The sequence below is a fragment of the Triturus cristatus genome, chromosome 12 (assembly GCF_964204655.1).
Source record: "Triturus cristatus chromosome 12, aTriCri1.1, whole genome shotgun sequence".
NCBI lineage: Eukaryota > Metazoa > Chordata > Amphibia > Caudata > Salamandridae > Triturus > Triturus cristatus.
Genome location: NC_140595.1, coordinates 512317545 through 512331769, shown reverse-complemented (window position 1 = coordinate 512331769; position 14225 = coordinate 512317545).

Sequence of the window (14225 nt, the reverse complement as noted above, 5' to 3'; positions counted from 1 at the left end):
GAATGACATCACAACCTGATCTAACATTGTAAACATGTAAAGACCCATAACACCCTGTCATTAAATGCACTAAATGTATAGTGTACCTAAGAAAAGTAATTTGTTTCACATACATCCTTACTTCAGATGTTCATCAATTTCGGCAATACTGTAAATATCAATGCATTTTAAAAATGACTTTTCCTTTATTCAGCAACATTTCACCTATTTTGCAAATGTATTTCAAAATTTATGTTGAAAGTACTTCTCATTCATAAACAGCACATTACTACGGACACCAAAACGTATGACAACTGACCTACAACAAATAGTTCCACAGATTTAGAAGATGACCAATTGCAAGTGTTCATACTTGTATGCTGCTAGCATATGCATGCCTGGGCATTACCTATGAAATTTTGTGTTGTTCTCTACCACTACATGTAACCTAATAAACACTGAATAAAAAACAAACTCAAAAGGAATTGGGACTACTCAAGCAAGAAGATAATCAACAAAAGCACAATGGGGGCGATACACCGAACTAATCTGAGACAAAATCCTGAACTTACTTGTTCTGTTATTCACAGAAGGCACTTACAATTTTTGGAATTCACAGAAATCATTTACAACTCCTAACTTTACGTACGCAGTCGGGCCAGAGTCTCCGCACCCGGACGGTACTCTCCGCACCAGGACCGTACTCTCCGGCTAGGGCTGTACTCTCCGGCTCGAGACGTAATCTCCGGCTCGGGACGGATAAAGTGTAATCAATGGGCAGGAATGCAATTTTTACAAAAAGGGGCATTAGGAATGTGTGATAAATGGTAGAGGAGGTCATGAAATATAGTTTGGGCAGGGAGCAGGGTATGGCCAGACCATACATCATAACCCAGAAAAGTTTGCTCCTTGACATCATGGTACATGCAATGCACAATTTCCCCTTCTCTCTAGTGTTGCGTTGTCAACACTACAGTCAACACTAAGAGGAGTGCCCATAGTGTTGACTGTGGTGTTGACACTATAGTCAACACTGAGGAGAGAGCAAATTGTGCCATGATACAAAGGAGTAAACCTTTCTGGGTTATGATGTGGTGTCTGGCCATACCCTTCTGTGAATAGCAGAAGTATTAAGTTTAGCATTTTGTCTCAGATTAGTTCAGTGAATCGGCCCCAATATGTCCACTGGCATTGCTTATCATATTGTTAAACAATAATGTTCTATCAAATGTATCTGTTTCCGCAAACTACAGTGTCCTCAATTTGTAGCTGCATATTTTAAGTGTAAGAATTATCCTCCTTGTTTTGAGGGCACTTCATAGAAGAATAAAATTAAACTAAAATAACATGGTAAAGCATAACCTAGATATAATAATAATAATACTAAGAACCACAAGAAACAGTTGCTTACCAGTAACACCAGCTCTCTATCTAGGGTATCTTGTTTAAATTCCTAAACACTTAATTTCACCACCAACATGCTGAATCTTGGAACAGATTTAAAAAGAAGAGAAAAAGTTGCCAGATTAAAACAAAAAACGATGCTGATCTAAATACAGCATAAGCTGTTGAACTTTTAACACAAAATCATGGAACTTTCCACAGCCCCCAAATTAGAGCGAATCCAAACTACTTGTAATTCAGGAAGCTACTTACAAATGAACTCCTTGGGAAAGTGTTTGCCTGGATATGATCCTGGTATCAAATCTGAAGAATGCAAATTTGTGGTCCTCACTTCACTCGGTTACACTCTTATCTCACACCCATTTCAGTGTATATTGATTGTCATATAATTGTATATTTACAATAGCACAAGTTATCTTGACATGGCAATGGCCTACCAAAAACTTCACTAAATATGTATATATATACTTGTATGCATGAATAAGAATATACAAATGTAAGCCAAAGACCGGGTACAGAGCAATTTGTGATGTATTAGTCACCACATTTTGAGCAATAAAATATGATAGCATATCGAGACCGCTAGAGATGTATAACAAGGCTCAACATTCTCGAATAATCCACAGTTAAGGAATACTTTTGCAAGTAATTATAAGATTCCTAGACAAAATGCTGGAGCTGTCACCATCACAAAGGTGCTACATTTGGCACCTTTACCATTTCCTTTTCTAAAAAGAGAAATTTAGCTAATAGTCATCTGTTAGAAAATACTCTTTGCATGTTTAACCCCATTGTTTGTGACTGGTAATGCTGGTGTTTGAACTCTGCAGACTATGGCACTGCTGACCCGTCTCCATTGTATGACCCCCCTGATCCCTAAAACTGTAAAACTAAAGTCAAATAACATCTGTGGCAGATATTGCTCCATCCACTAGGCCGATAAGGCAAGTATGGTTTCAGGTCTAAATGTGTAGCCTGGCTGCAGCAGCCTTTACTCATGCTGGTAAACCCGTCAAAATAACAGTAATGACATGAAAGAACCTTTACTTTAAATATTAAATGAGTCACCCACAAGTACACTTTGAAGCCTATGAAGTAGGGTATCTAGTATTTATAAGTGGAATATGAGAAAACTAGTTATTAGTTGGGAATGTCAGTAGTCCTTCCCAAGTATTATGTCCAAAATCCTATTAGGCCCAACACACGTGTTCAATAAATAAACCTGGGTTCAACTCCTGGTAGCCATGGCACAGAGTAGACAGGCTTAATAAAAAAGTATTTAAAGTATTCAACAGTACCAAAGCAATTAAAATGTCAAAACACAATACAATACAAATCCCACAACCAATTTCCAAAAATAGAAAACAAGTTTTTAAGAAAACTGACACCAAAACAAGTAAAATATAATAAGAGGAACCTGTGAATTTAATTTTTAAAGTTACAGGTAAAAGTCACCAAGAAAAAGTAAATCATTAATTAGTATTATTGTTTGTGGATGAGCGGGGCTTAGGTGCAATTTCAGGCCGACAGTGATGAAGAGAAGGTTGGGCACCTCAAGCATGTCATCTAGGTCAAAGATTTTACCTTCTGATGTAGTCTCTGGAATGGAAGTCAAAATATTCCACCGTTTCGAGGCTGGAGGTCTTCTCGAACTTGGATATCTGTTGGATGAGGTCAACTGAAGTTGCTAGTTTTGATGACAAAATATCAGAGAAGGAAAATTCAAGTTTAAGGTCCTCTCATCTTGATTTTTAGAAATTGGTTAAGGGATTTTATTGAGTTGCTGTTTTGACTTTTCAAATGTTTTGGTTTTGCTCAGTACTTTACACTCTTTTCCCTAAGTTAAGCCTTTCTGCTCTGTGCCATAGTTATCAGGGGATGAGCCCAGGTTTAAGTTCTTGAAACAGTGTATTTAATAGGCATGGGTAAAAATTAAATTACTCTGGTGAAATGTGCATAATTTCAGGAATTTTGCATTATCCTTGTTCAGCTAAATTCCTGGAATTCGTCCATTATGCCATTTTATGTAATTATATGCCATCTCTATAGAATGTACTGCAAATGCATCATTTGCTGTAAAACAAATCTTACCATAAACGCTGTGGACAACAAAAGGTGAGTGGCTATCTCTGGTGCTCTTGCAGTAGCACAATAATTATCTGATAATTATTTGTCTGCATGATAGGTGCTCAGCCCATAGTCAACATTAAACCTAGCATTAGACCTGTCAGCCTTAGGATGGTCTTTCCCCCAAAAACTTTTGCCTTCACCCTCCTATTTTTCGGAATTTGTTTTTGCTGGATGTGCGACTCTGTGCTGTTAATCACTGCTGACCAGGACTACATTGCTTGTGCTCACTCCCTGAAATTGGTTTACACCTGCTTGGCATATTTAATTTACTTATAAGTCCCTTATATAGTGGTATACCATATACCCAGGACCTGTAAATACATGCTACTAGTGGGCCTGCAGCACTTATTGTCCCAACCACTTAAGTAGCCCCTAAAACATGTCCCAGGCCTGCCATTGCAGGCTGAATGCTGTTTAAAACTGCCAATTCGACTAGTAATATAATCCTCTTGCCAAGCCTTAAACTCTATCTTTAGTGCACATGCGTCACACCTAAAGCAGGCCATAGGTTGCCCATAAAGTAGTGTGAATTGAAATGAAAAGGTTGGACATGTACTTTTAAGTTTCGGATGTCCTGGTAGTGAAAAGCGCCTGTATTTGTTTCTCACTACTGAGAATCCTACCCGTCCCATAGAATAACTTTAGGTTGCATTATTGTATTTATTAAGAGCAAACCTTTGATTGGGGACAGATAAGGATTTTACGTTTTGGTATCAAAGAAATTGCAATTAAAAATCCTCTTTAATGGTAAAGTTAGATTTCAAATTACAATTTTGAAAATTCTACTTTTAGAAAGTTTCCCGTAGCAGCCTCCCCTGGGTTTCATGACTAGGCATAGTTCTCAGTTAGACTTTGTGAATTCCTCCCAGACAATTACACATTAGAGGGATTAGGTGTGCCTGAATTGGCCGTTTGCTGGCAGGATGGGGTGTGTGGAGCTTGGCACAGCCTCACTTGCAACTGAGTAGGCTTTGCTCTGCCTTTACACAAAGAGCTCATCACCACTGCATTGTTCCTGAAGCCAGCTTGGAGCCAAGGCAGGGAAGTCAGGAAATTCCACACACTTCTAAGAGTAACCTCTAGAAATCTCTCCTACTTTAAAGATGGTGCAAGGTATAAAAATAGGGCCCTCAGACCCACTCTTCAGTTTACTTTCTGGACCTGCGGAAGGTCAATCAGAGAACTGCATGCTGCCGTGGCCAGTTGTGTACTCCACAAGTCTTCTTTTCTGCCTGGAGCCTGCCTTAAACCCCTGCTGCTTGAACTCTGCTTCTTCATCTGAACCCTGGACTGCCACAGTGATTCGACAGGCTAGGTTGCTGGCCTCCTGTTCAGAGTCACAGGGATATAATAGGATCCCACCATCTTGCTCCCATACCTATACCCAGCCTGAGTGAGTCTTAACTCCAGCCCCCAAGTGGTGCCCATCCAGTCCTGGACGCTTGGTGGTGGAGCTAAAGGTGCCCAGATAGCCAAAATGCCCAAAGGTAGGCCCTAGCCACCCCACAGGGCAGGGTGAATTGTAATTAAAAGGTTGGACATGTACTTTTAAGTATGACATGTCTTGTAGTCAAAAACATCTAAATTTGTTTTTGACTATTGTGAGGCCTACCTCTCCCGCAGAAGAACATTGAGTTGCCTTATTTCATTTAATAAGTCCTGACTTTCGATTAGGAGCAGGTAGGAAATTCATGTTTGCTCTCCACTAAGGGTGGGCGTAGTGGGCGTAGTGGGGCTACGTGAAGCAGCGCGTAGTGTGCCCAAATCTACGCACACTACGTGCTCCGCGTAGCTCCACTACGCGCCACCCGCTTCCCGCCCGCACTCCTTTTAAAACATACCCTGATTGTAAATTAAATAAAAGTAAAGACACTTACCTGAAGCGCGGCGTCTCCGGGGCTCCCTCTTCCTGGTTTCCAACTTCTTCTGACAAATGCGCATGCGCGGACGCCCGCGCATGCGCATTTGTTGCGAGAAAGGAGGGCGGGCGGGAGGTGGGTGGTGGGTGGCAGGCAGCTACGCTTCGCCCTGGCGTGTGCGTAGCGCTGCCTGCTTCGCCTACTTCGAGAACTGCGAAGCAGGCAGCGCTACGTACACTACGTGGGCGAAGCGTAGTGTCACGCTCAGGGTTACTCTCCACAATCCATTTCAGAGTTTAGCAACCACAATGACTTTAGGATACTTATGAAAGTTCACTAGGGTCACGCTGTCTTTGTTATAATATTTCATATATTTCCATTATATTTTTCATTCTTTCACTTTCAACGTCATCCTAAAGTCATTGTGGCTGCTAAACTCTGAAATGAATTTTTACATTTACTAAGAAGGACACTACAATCATGTTTGTATCTGCGTGCTTTTCTATTCACTGTGAAATGAACATTTATTGACTCAGCTGACATTTTTGTGAGATGTGTTCTTTGATGTAGACAGGTGATATTATGTTTGGGTGGGGGCGTAAGAAGGGTAAACATATTAGTGGGTGGAATAGATTTGTTTTCAACTGGGTTTTGTTTTTGCTACCATGATTCACATGTACTTTGTTTCTTTAAGGCTCACATTTGCATTGGGACATGGTCATGGGGTCAGGGTTTTACAGTGTGAATTGGATATGAAGCTGATGGTTTTCAGGTGGGAGTGTTTAGCTGGTGCTCTTGAAGATGGGGTTTTATGTGCTAACGGGAGTTTAAGAGAGTTTGAAGGAGCACATATTTGCCGACCGTGGCTGTGAAGGTATTTTGATTGTTTGTTTCAGTATGGAAGGGTTAGTTAAACAGAGGAACACAGGATTCGAGAGAAGATACGGGAGGGATGTTTATTTTCATTTTTGTGTTTTCCACTTTATTTTTTAGGTATTTTGGGCACTGAACGGGAGGGGTTGACTTAATAGTTTTATTAACGTTTTATCCTGGTTGTGTGTTTAGGAGTGGGTAGGTGGAAATACTATTTTTAGTTCTGTTTTGCTTGGGAATGGCAGCATGGGTTGACGGGGGTTTAGTGAGGGGGCGGGTGAATAGCATATGCATGCACATTGTTAGCATCATTTCATTTTTAGAACTGATGTTTAGTTGCCTTTGATCCTATCATTTCAGCTACCCCTGATGAAGGGCCAAACAGGCCCGAAATGCATTGGGTGAAGTTACGCAAGGTTAACCAGGATGAATTGTTTACTATTACATGTCTATGTGAAAGCCCGGATGGGCACGCAGAAGGCTGTGGAAATATCAAATGAAATGAAGAAAATATAGTGGCATCACGCTGTGCTCATTGTGATTATAATTGATTGGATTACCATTTAGAATGTGGATAAATGATTGGTTTATCATTTGGACTTCAAAGAAAAAGAGTGGTAGAAAAACAAGTTAACTTGCCTACTGTTAGGATCGGATTCTTTACGCCGCAGTGCGACTGATGGGCGCATTAAACACGGACCTTTTGGTTTACTTTACCGAGAGCCGTGATTTTTGGGATTGATCATGGAATCAGTTTGCACGCAATTCAAATCAAAATCACAGAATTACACATTTTGAATTAGTTTAGGGGACGGAGTGCACTCTGCTTTCATGTACTTTTTGCTTTGCAATATTCAGTCCCGACGCAGTCCGTACCCTGTTGATGACGACAAAAGTAAAAGAATGAAAAATGTTATGGAAATATCTGAAATATTATAATGATGACAGCGTGAGCCTAGTGAACTATCATAAGGATCCTAAAGTCATTGTGGTTGCTAAACTCTGAAATGGATTTTTACATTTACTAAGATGGACACTACAATCATGTGTGTATCTGCGTGCATTTCTATTCACTGTGAAATGAACATTTATTGACTCAGCTGACACGTTTTTGTGGGATGTGTTCTTTGATGTAGATAGGTGATATTATGTTTGGGTGGGGGCGTAAAAAGGGTACACATATTAGTGGGTGGAATAGATTTTTTTTTAACAGGTTTTTGTTTTTGCTACCATGATTCCCATGTACTTTGAATCTTTAAGGCTGACATTTGCATTGGGACATGGTCATGGGGTCAGGGTTATACATCGTGAATTGGGTATAAAGCTGATGGTTTTCAGGTGGGAGTGTTTAGTTGGTGCTCGTGAAGATGGGTTTTATGTGCTAACGGGAGTTTAAGACAGTTTGAAGGAGCACATATTTGCCGACTGTGGCTGTGAAGGTATTTTGATTGTTTCAGTATGGGAGGGTTAGTTAAATAGAGGGACACAGGATTGGAGAGGAGATACGGGAGGGATGTTAATTTTCATTTTTGTTTTTTTCCACTTTAGTTTTTAAGGTATTTTGGGCACTGAACGGGAGGGGTTGACTTAATAGTTTTACGCATGTTTCATACTGGTTGTGTGTTTAGGAGTGGGTATGTGGAAATACTATTTTCAGTTCTGTTTTGCTTGGGAATGGCAGCATGGGTTGACGGGGGGGTTCAGTGAGAGGGCGGGTAAATAGCATATGCATGCACATTGTTAGCATCATCTCATTCTTAGAACTGATGTTTAATTGCCTTTGTTACTATCATTTCAGCTACTGAGGTTCTGGACTTCTAAGAGTCCAGAGGTGTCAGGGAAACAACACCCAAAGACCCCTGAGTTCCTTCCTGTCTTGGTGCACAAATAAACAGAGACGCGTGCTTCTCGATGGTGGCGTCAGAGACCAAGATTTATTTACTGCAGGGACACAGAAGTCATAGGAACCACACAAAGGCAGAATCTACGAGACTGTTCGAATTGCAAAAAGTGGGTTGCTCCTTAAATACACAAAATATGTCTTCAGGCAACATTACACGAATATCTTTCATGCCCAACCCGGTATCCCAAACAGACAATAAACATACATCAAACAATAATTAGTCGTAGGTTTTCGGTATTCGATCAAGTCCCTTTGTCAGTTTTCCATTCTTTGACCAATCCTCCCCATCATAAAAATCGTATCCTCCCCATTGTAAAAGCCCAGAAGGAGAGGAGCAGAGCCAGGTGTAAGAGATAGAAAAGTAGGATAAGAGGTATTTATGGATCATAAACGGGCATGGCTACCGTCTTCGGCCTCTCAATCAGGACAATGGACACGAGAACCAGTATAACAGGGCTGGCCTTAGGCAGGGGAGGCAGCTTGATTCTGCCTAGTCACGCAGCGTCAGCTTTCTCGGGCTCGAGCCTACGTGTCCTTAACAAGGTGATTCTGCCGGGGTCATCGCTCGTTCATTGACTATGTGAGGGCAAGAAACAAAATGGGTGCCGTATCTAAAATGGATGCCATGATTTTACAACAGAATGCCCTATTTCTCAGTGTATTCATGCTCGTAGCGCAGCGAAAACACTGTCATGCATTAAATGGATCATTTACGGTTCATTGGTACCAAAATCGTGTCAGTACTACGATACCGAATACACGGGTTCGGATCGCTACAGAACCTCAGACCGTCCTTTTGCCCTTACATAGGCAATAACTTACTCTTTGTCAGAGTCCATCTCTATGTTCATCAGGTCACTGATATGTTGCTGGAACATTATTCTATCTCGTGGCGTATCTCCATTAACAGGTGGTCTTCTTACGCATGTTGAAACACAAAGGCCACATAAGGCAGGACCACACTGAACAATGAGACAGCACGAGAATAAAAATACCAACGCAACACCAGTGACTATCAGAACCTTCCATCCCCACGCAGATAACAGATTCCAGAACCATCCCATTAGTGACCAGTCACCTTCCTCTACATGGATAGAGTCAGAGATTTTGTGTAACTTAGAAATGGCCTTATATACAGTTGGCGCATTATCTGGGATAAAAACACAACAACTCGATTGGATCATCTTACATACCCCACCTCGATCTGCAAGTAATACATCAAGGACCATACGATTCTGTAACGTCATGAGGTGATCCGCTTGAAGCTCAGCTGTCAGGTTACTAAGGGCACCCGCAGTTTCGGTAATAGTGGATTCAACTACCCGTGTTAGTTGACGTAAGTTTCTACTGTTGGCCATAGGCCCCCAGAACGGATGGAAACCTTTGAAGAAGTCTCCTGCTTCTTGGCCAGCAGTGTCTTCCTTATTGAAAACACCTCTCACAACTCTAGTTTTGTGATAATCCGGTGCAGCAGTGTATGTCGGAGGCAACAGTTGAGCGATATAACATGAGCCTGAGAAGTCAGCAGGCAGCCATTTATATGCTCTGTCTTTGCAAACAAAATAGGTGCCCTTAGCAGCTAAGAATGCAGGGGAAGACTGTGACGGGAAAACGTATGTTTCGGTACAGTCACTCTTCCCTAGTCGAGCTTTCGGATTCCTCCCATTTCCTTGCAAACATACCTGACCTTGGTGGGGTACGACCCAGATCGGAGTCGAGCTTTTACGTTTGTTCTCACCCAAAGTAATGCCATATTCCGTAACGTTCCAACCCATGTAAACTCGCAACTCATCCTTGGGAATAAACGGAGTGTTATTGACGTCTCTAACCATGTCAGTAATTCCCTTTACCAAGGCTCTATTAGCGGAGTTATACCTAGTGGAACGTGGAGGTCGCGGGGGATAGGTCTCTAGAGCATAGACGAACATGGTCTGAAATGCCCAGAATGATCCATTATAACTAAAGGGCAGAACCAGATAAGGGATATCCTTGTCCATGGTATGTGGTATCAAGCCACACACCCAGCAATTCGTTGTGTTTACCACTAGTTGGTGTTGGTGCAAGAGCTGAATGAAAGTGTTATTTATAAACTCAGAGCGTCGAGCTTGCTCATGTGCAGGAAAAGGATGGAAAGAATGAATAGAAACAACAGTCGGAGAAACAGAAACATGGGGAGATACTGTAGATGTAATAGGTGCAAAGATCAATTGAATACCAAAAATAATTCCGCCTACCAGAGTTATTAAAACAATCAGAAATGTCAGAGCACATTGCATTAGGAAACATCTGCTATACAATATTTTATACAGTTTTGTCTTGCGAGCATTTATGACGTTAGCCCGTCGCAGTTCAGGAAGCTCCATCTTCTACAACCGTTCGCAACGGATGGTTTGTACCTGTTAAAAAATTGCCTCTGTCTACCCTGGGAGTTCCCAAAATAAACAGAAGAAACCGACCTTGTGTCTGGTTCCCTGCAAGTTAAAACAAGGCACACGTTACGACCCTACGGTAACCCAGATGGCAAGGTGAGAGCATAACACAAAAAAAACAAAAAAAAGACAAAAGTTATAGAGCAAACTTCCTGACTGAATAGAAATGTGAAAGAGTTTTTTAAATAGAAAGGTAATTATGCAATGCTATTGTTTTCTAAAATGAGAACGTAGATTGTATCGAAATTTTCCTGGTCTCGTCTGATCTTGAAACAATTGATCTACCGGTACAGTAATGTTCGAATCCACAGGTGGCAAATGTTCACCTTGTACAACACTCTGTTCAAGGTTCGAAAGAACAGTTCCTGGTGGGGTATCAGAGTTCTGCGTTTCAGTTGGTTTGTCCGTTATGTACTCTGCATCACTGAAGGGGATGAGCCTAGGAACAGGTTCTGTCTCGGATACACCAAATCCCTGTCTAACCCAGTTGTCGTAGGGGAGTGGGAGAGGGACACGCTTTGTATGGCTAGCGTGCACCCAATTCTTCCTTCCAGCTAGGCGTATAGCAGTTCTTGTGGCCAGGAGCACTTGAAACGGGCCCACGAATCTTGGCTGGAGGTTCCGGGTTCGTTCAAAATTCCGCACCACAACTTGATCACCGGGTTTCAATGTGTGGCCTGGACTCTCTGGCAGTTTAGGCAAGGATTCAAATACCTGTTGATGAATAAGGCTCAATTTAGCAGTCAGGTCAAAAAGGTAATCAATCAACATTGGATATTCGATCTGTTTGAATTACTTTGGCCTAGGGACTCCCCAAACATTAGCAGGACGACCAAACACAATCTCATATGGGCTAAGCCCTACTCGAGAGTGTACAGTCGCTCTGGTGGACAGTAAAGCTAAAGGCAGTGCGTCTGGCCAAGATAGACCAGTGGAAGCTTGTATTTTAGCAAGTTTCAGCTTCAAGGTACCATTGTACCCTTCAACCAAGCCTGCTGACTGTGGGTGATTCGCACTGTGGAATTTCTGGGTGATACCCAGACCCGCACACACACTCTTCATAACTTTCCCTACAAACTCACTTCCATTGTCCGACCAAACAATCCGTGGCATACCATACCTGGGGAAGTACTCTTTGAGGAGGATTTTGGCAGTAGACATAGCAGTGTTATCCTTTAACGGATATGCCTCAATCCATCTTGAAAAGGCACAGACTACCACTAGGACATATTTAAGCTTATTACACCTGTCCATGTGGATAAAATCCAACTGAATTACTTCAAAGGGACAAGAAGGGGGAGCAAAATGACCAGTTGGGGTTGGGGTTCCCTTGCCAGGATTATGCATCAGGCATATCATACAATTTTTCACCACTCTTTCCGCACACTTAGTAATTCCATCGTTCTTCCATACTGGAGCTAACATTTTACAGATCCCTTTCGAACTAATGTGCGCCGCTCCATACGCCATTGTGACTACCGCAAGTACATACGCATCAGGTAACATCCAACGCTGCTGCTCAGACAAATCAACCCAACATCCACTTGAATCCATTTTACCCGTTTTCTCCTTCCATTCATTCTTCTCACTTTTAGTCGCTTCATTCTAGATTGCCTTCACACTTTCAATCGTATTCTCACACATTCCTGATTCAGCAATCCATCTTGCAGACGTTACAACATACATTCGACTCATCATGTTCTTGACCGTTTCTTAGGCGACCTCATCAGCAAACGCATTCCCACGGCCAACATCATCCGTAATCTTTCGATGTGCACTGCATTTCACAATCGCAACTTCATTCGGTAGGGTCAGAGATTCCAACAGGTCATTGACTAACTGTCCATGTTGGATCTTAGTCCCATGGGACGTGAGAAAACCTCTTTCTTTCCACAGACGTCCAAAACTATGTGCTACGCCGAAGGCGTATTGGCTATCAGTAAACACATTCACTCTCTTTCCCTCAGCTAAAACACACGCTCTTGTTAATGCAATTAATTCTGTAGCTTGGGCAGAATTCTGACTTACTCTTGCGGTCTCGAAAATCGTACTCAAAGTCGTAACTGCATACGCGGCCGTCACATCACCGTTCTGTAGTTTAAAACATGACCCATCAACGTACAAAGTGCCATCTGGATCTAGTAACGGAGTATCTTTTAAATCAATCCTACCTTTTGTCTCTTCCTCAGTTCTAAAACAACAATCATGGGGTTCTGAATCACTCGACTCTTGAGTAGTCGGCAACAGCGTTGCTGGATTCAATATGCTGCATCGCTTGATCTGAATGTGACTTGCCAAAAGTGTCAGCTCATAGCCTGATAGTCTAGCACTGGTGAGGTGCTGAGTTTTCGTTCGATTCATGAGTGTATCCACAGCATGTGGAACCATGACTACCAACATGTTGTTCATGACCAATCCAGCAGACTGTCGAATAGACACTGCAGCTGCTGCTGTAGCTCTCAAACAACTTGGCAATGCTCTGGCTACCGGATCTAATGTGGATGAGAAATATGCACAAGGTCGCTGTTTGTCGCCAAATTGTTGCATTAAAACACTCAACGCACAACCTTCTCTTTCATGGACATATAAAGTAAACGGCTTACTGTAGTCAGGAGTACCCAACACAGGAGCTGAACACAGCGCATCACGTAAGTCGGAGAAGCTCTGTTGACATTCATCAGACCATGGCAAAGGGCTCGGAACACCTTTTCCAGTCAGGGCTACCAATGGTTTTGCCATGAGAGAAAAATTTGGGATCCATTGCCTGCAGTATGACGTAATACCCAAAAACGCACGCACTTCTCTCTGTGTGCTTGGTACAGTCATCTGCGAAATTGCTTTGATTCTCTCTGGGGTCAACCTTCTTCCCTCCTTTGACAAAAGATGACCTAAGTAGGTCACTTCTTGGCAACAATATTGCAGTTTAGAAGGTGACACCTTGTGATGTAAGTCTGACAAATGACGTAATAAAGAAATTGTAGCTGTTTTGCAAGTTTCCTTGTCATCAGCAGCCAGTAAAAGATCATCTACGTATTGGATCAGAGCAACACCAGGAGGAAGTACAAGAGCATCTAATTGACTTTTTAATGCTTGGCTGTAAATTGAAGGGCTCTCCCAATAACCTTGTGGAGCGCGCTTGAACCTGAAGCTGCGACCACCTAAGGAGAAACCAAAAATGTCTCTACTTTCCTCGGCTATCGGGATGCTGAAAAAGGCATTCTTCAAGTCGATCACTGTAAACCATGTAGCTGAGGCAGGAATCAATGTCAATAATGCAGTGATATCTGGGACCACAGGAAACTGTGGAATCACTATTTTGTTAACCTCTCTGAGGTCAATCATAAATCTGTAGATTGGAGGTTTGGAAGGGTCAGTGCGTTTCAAAATCGGCAGAACAGGACTATTGCAGACATTTCCTCTAGTTTCCTCTATCACATCTTTCTGTATTAAGTCTTTCACGATCAGTAAAAGTGCACGTTCACCTTCATTCGAAATCCGATACTGTGGGATTCGTGGGAATCTAATATTCGCTTTCAGACTCACCACATAAGGGGGAATTTCCAAAAGACCTACATCATTAGGACCAGTCGCCCAAAGAGTATCAGGGAGAGAACGCAGCTCCGGTGGGAGCTTATCCATCGACATGTA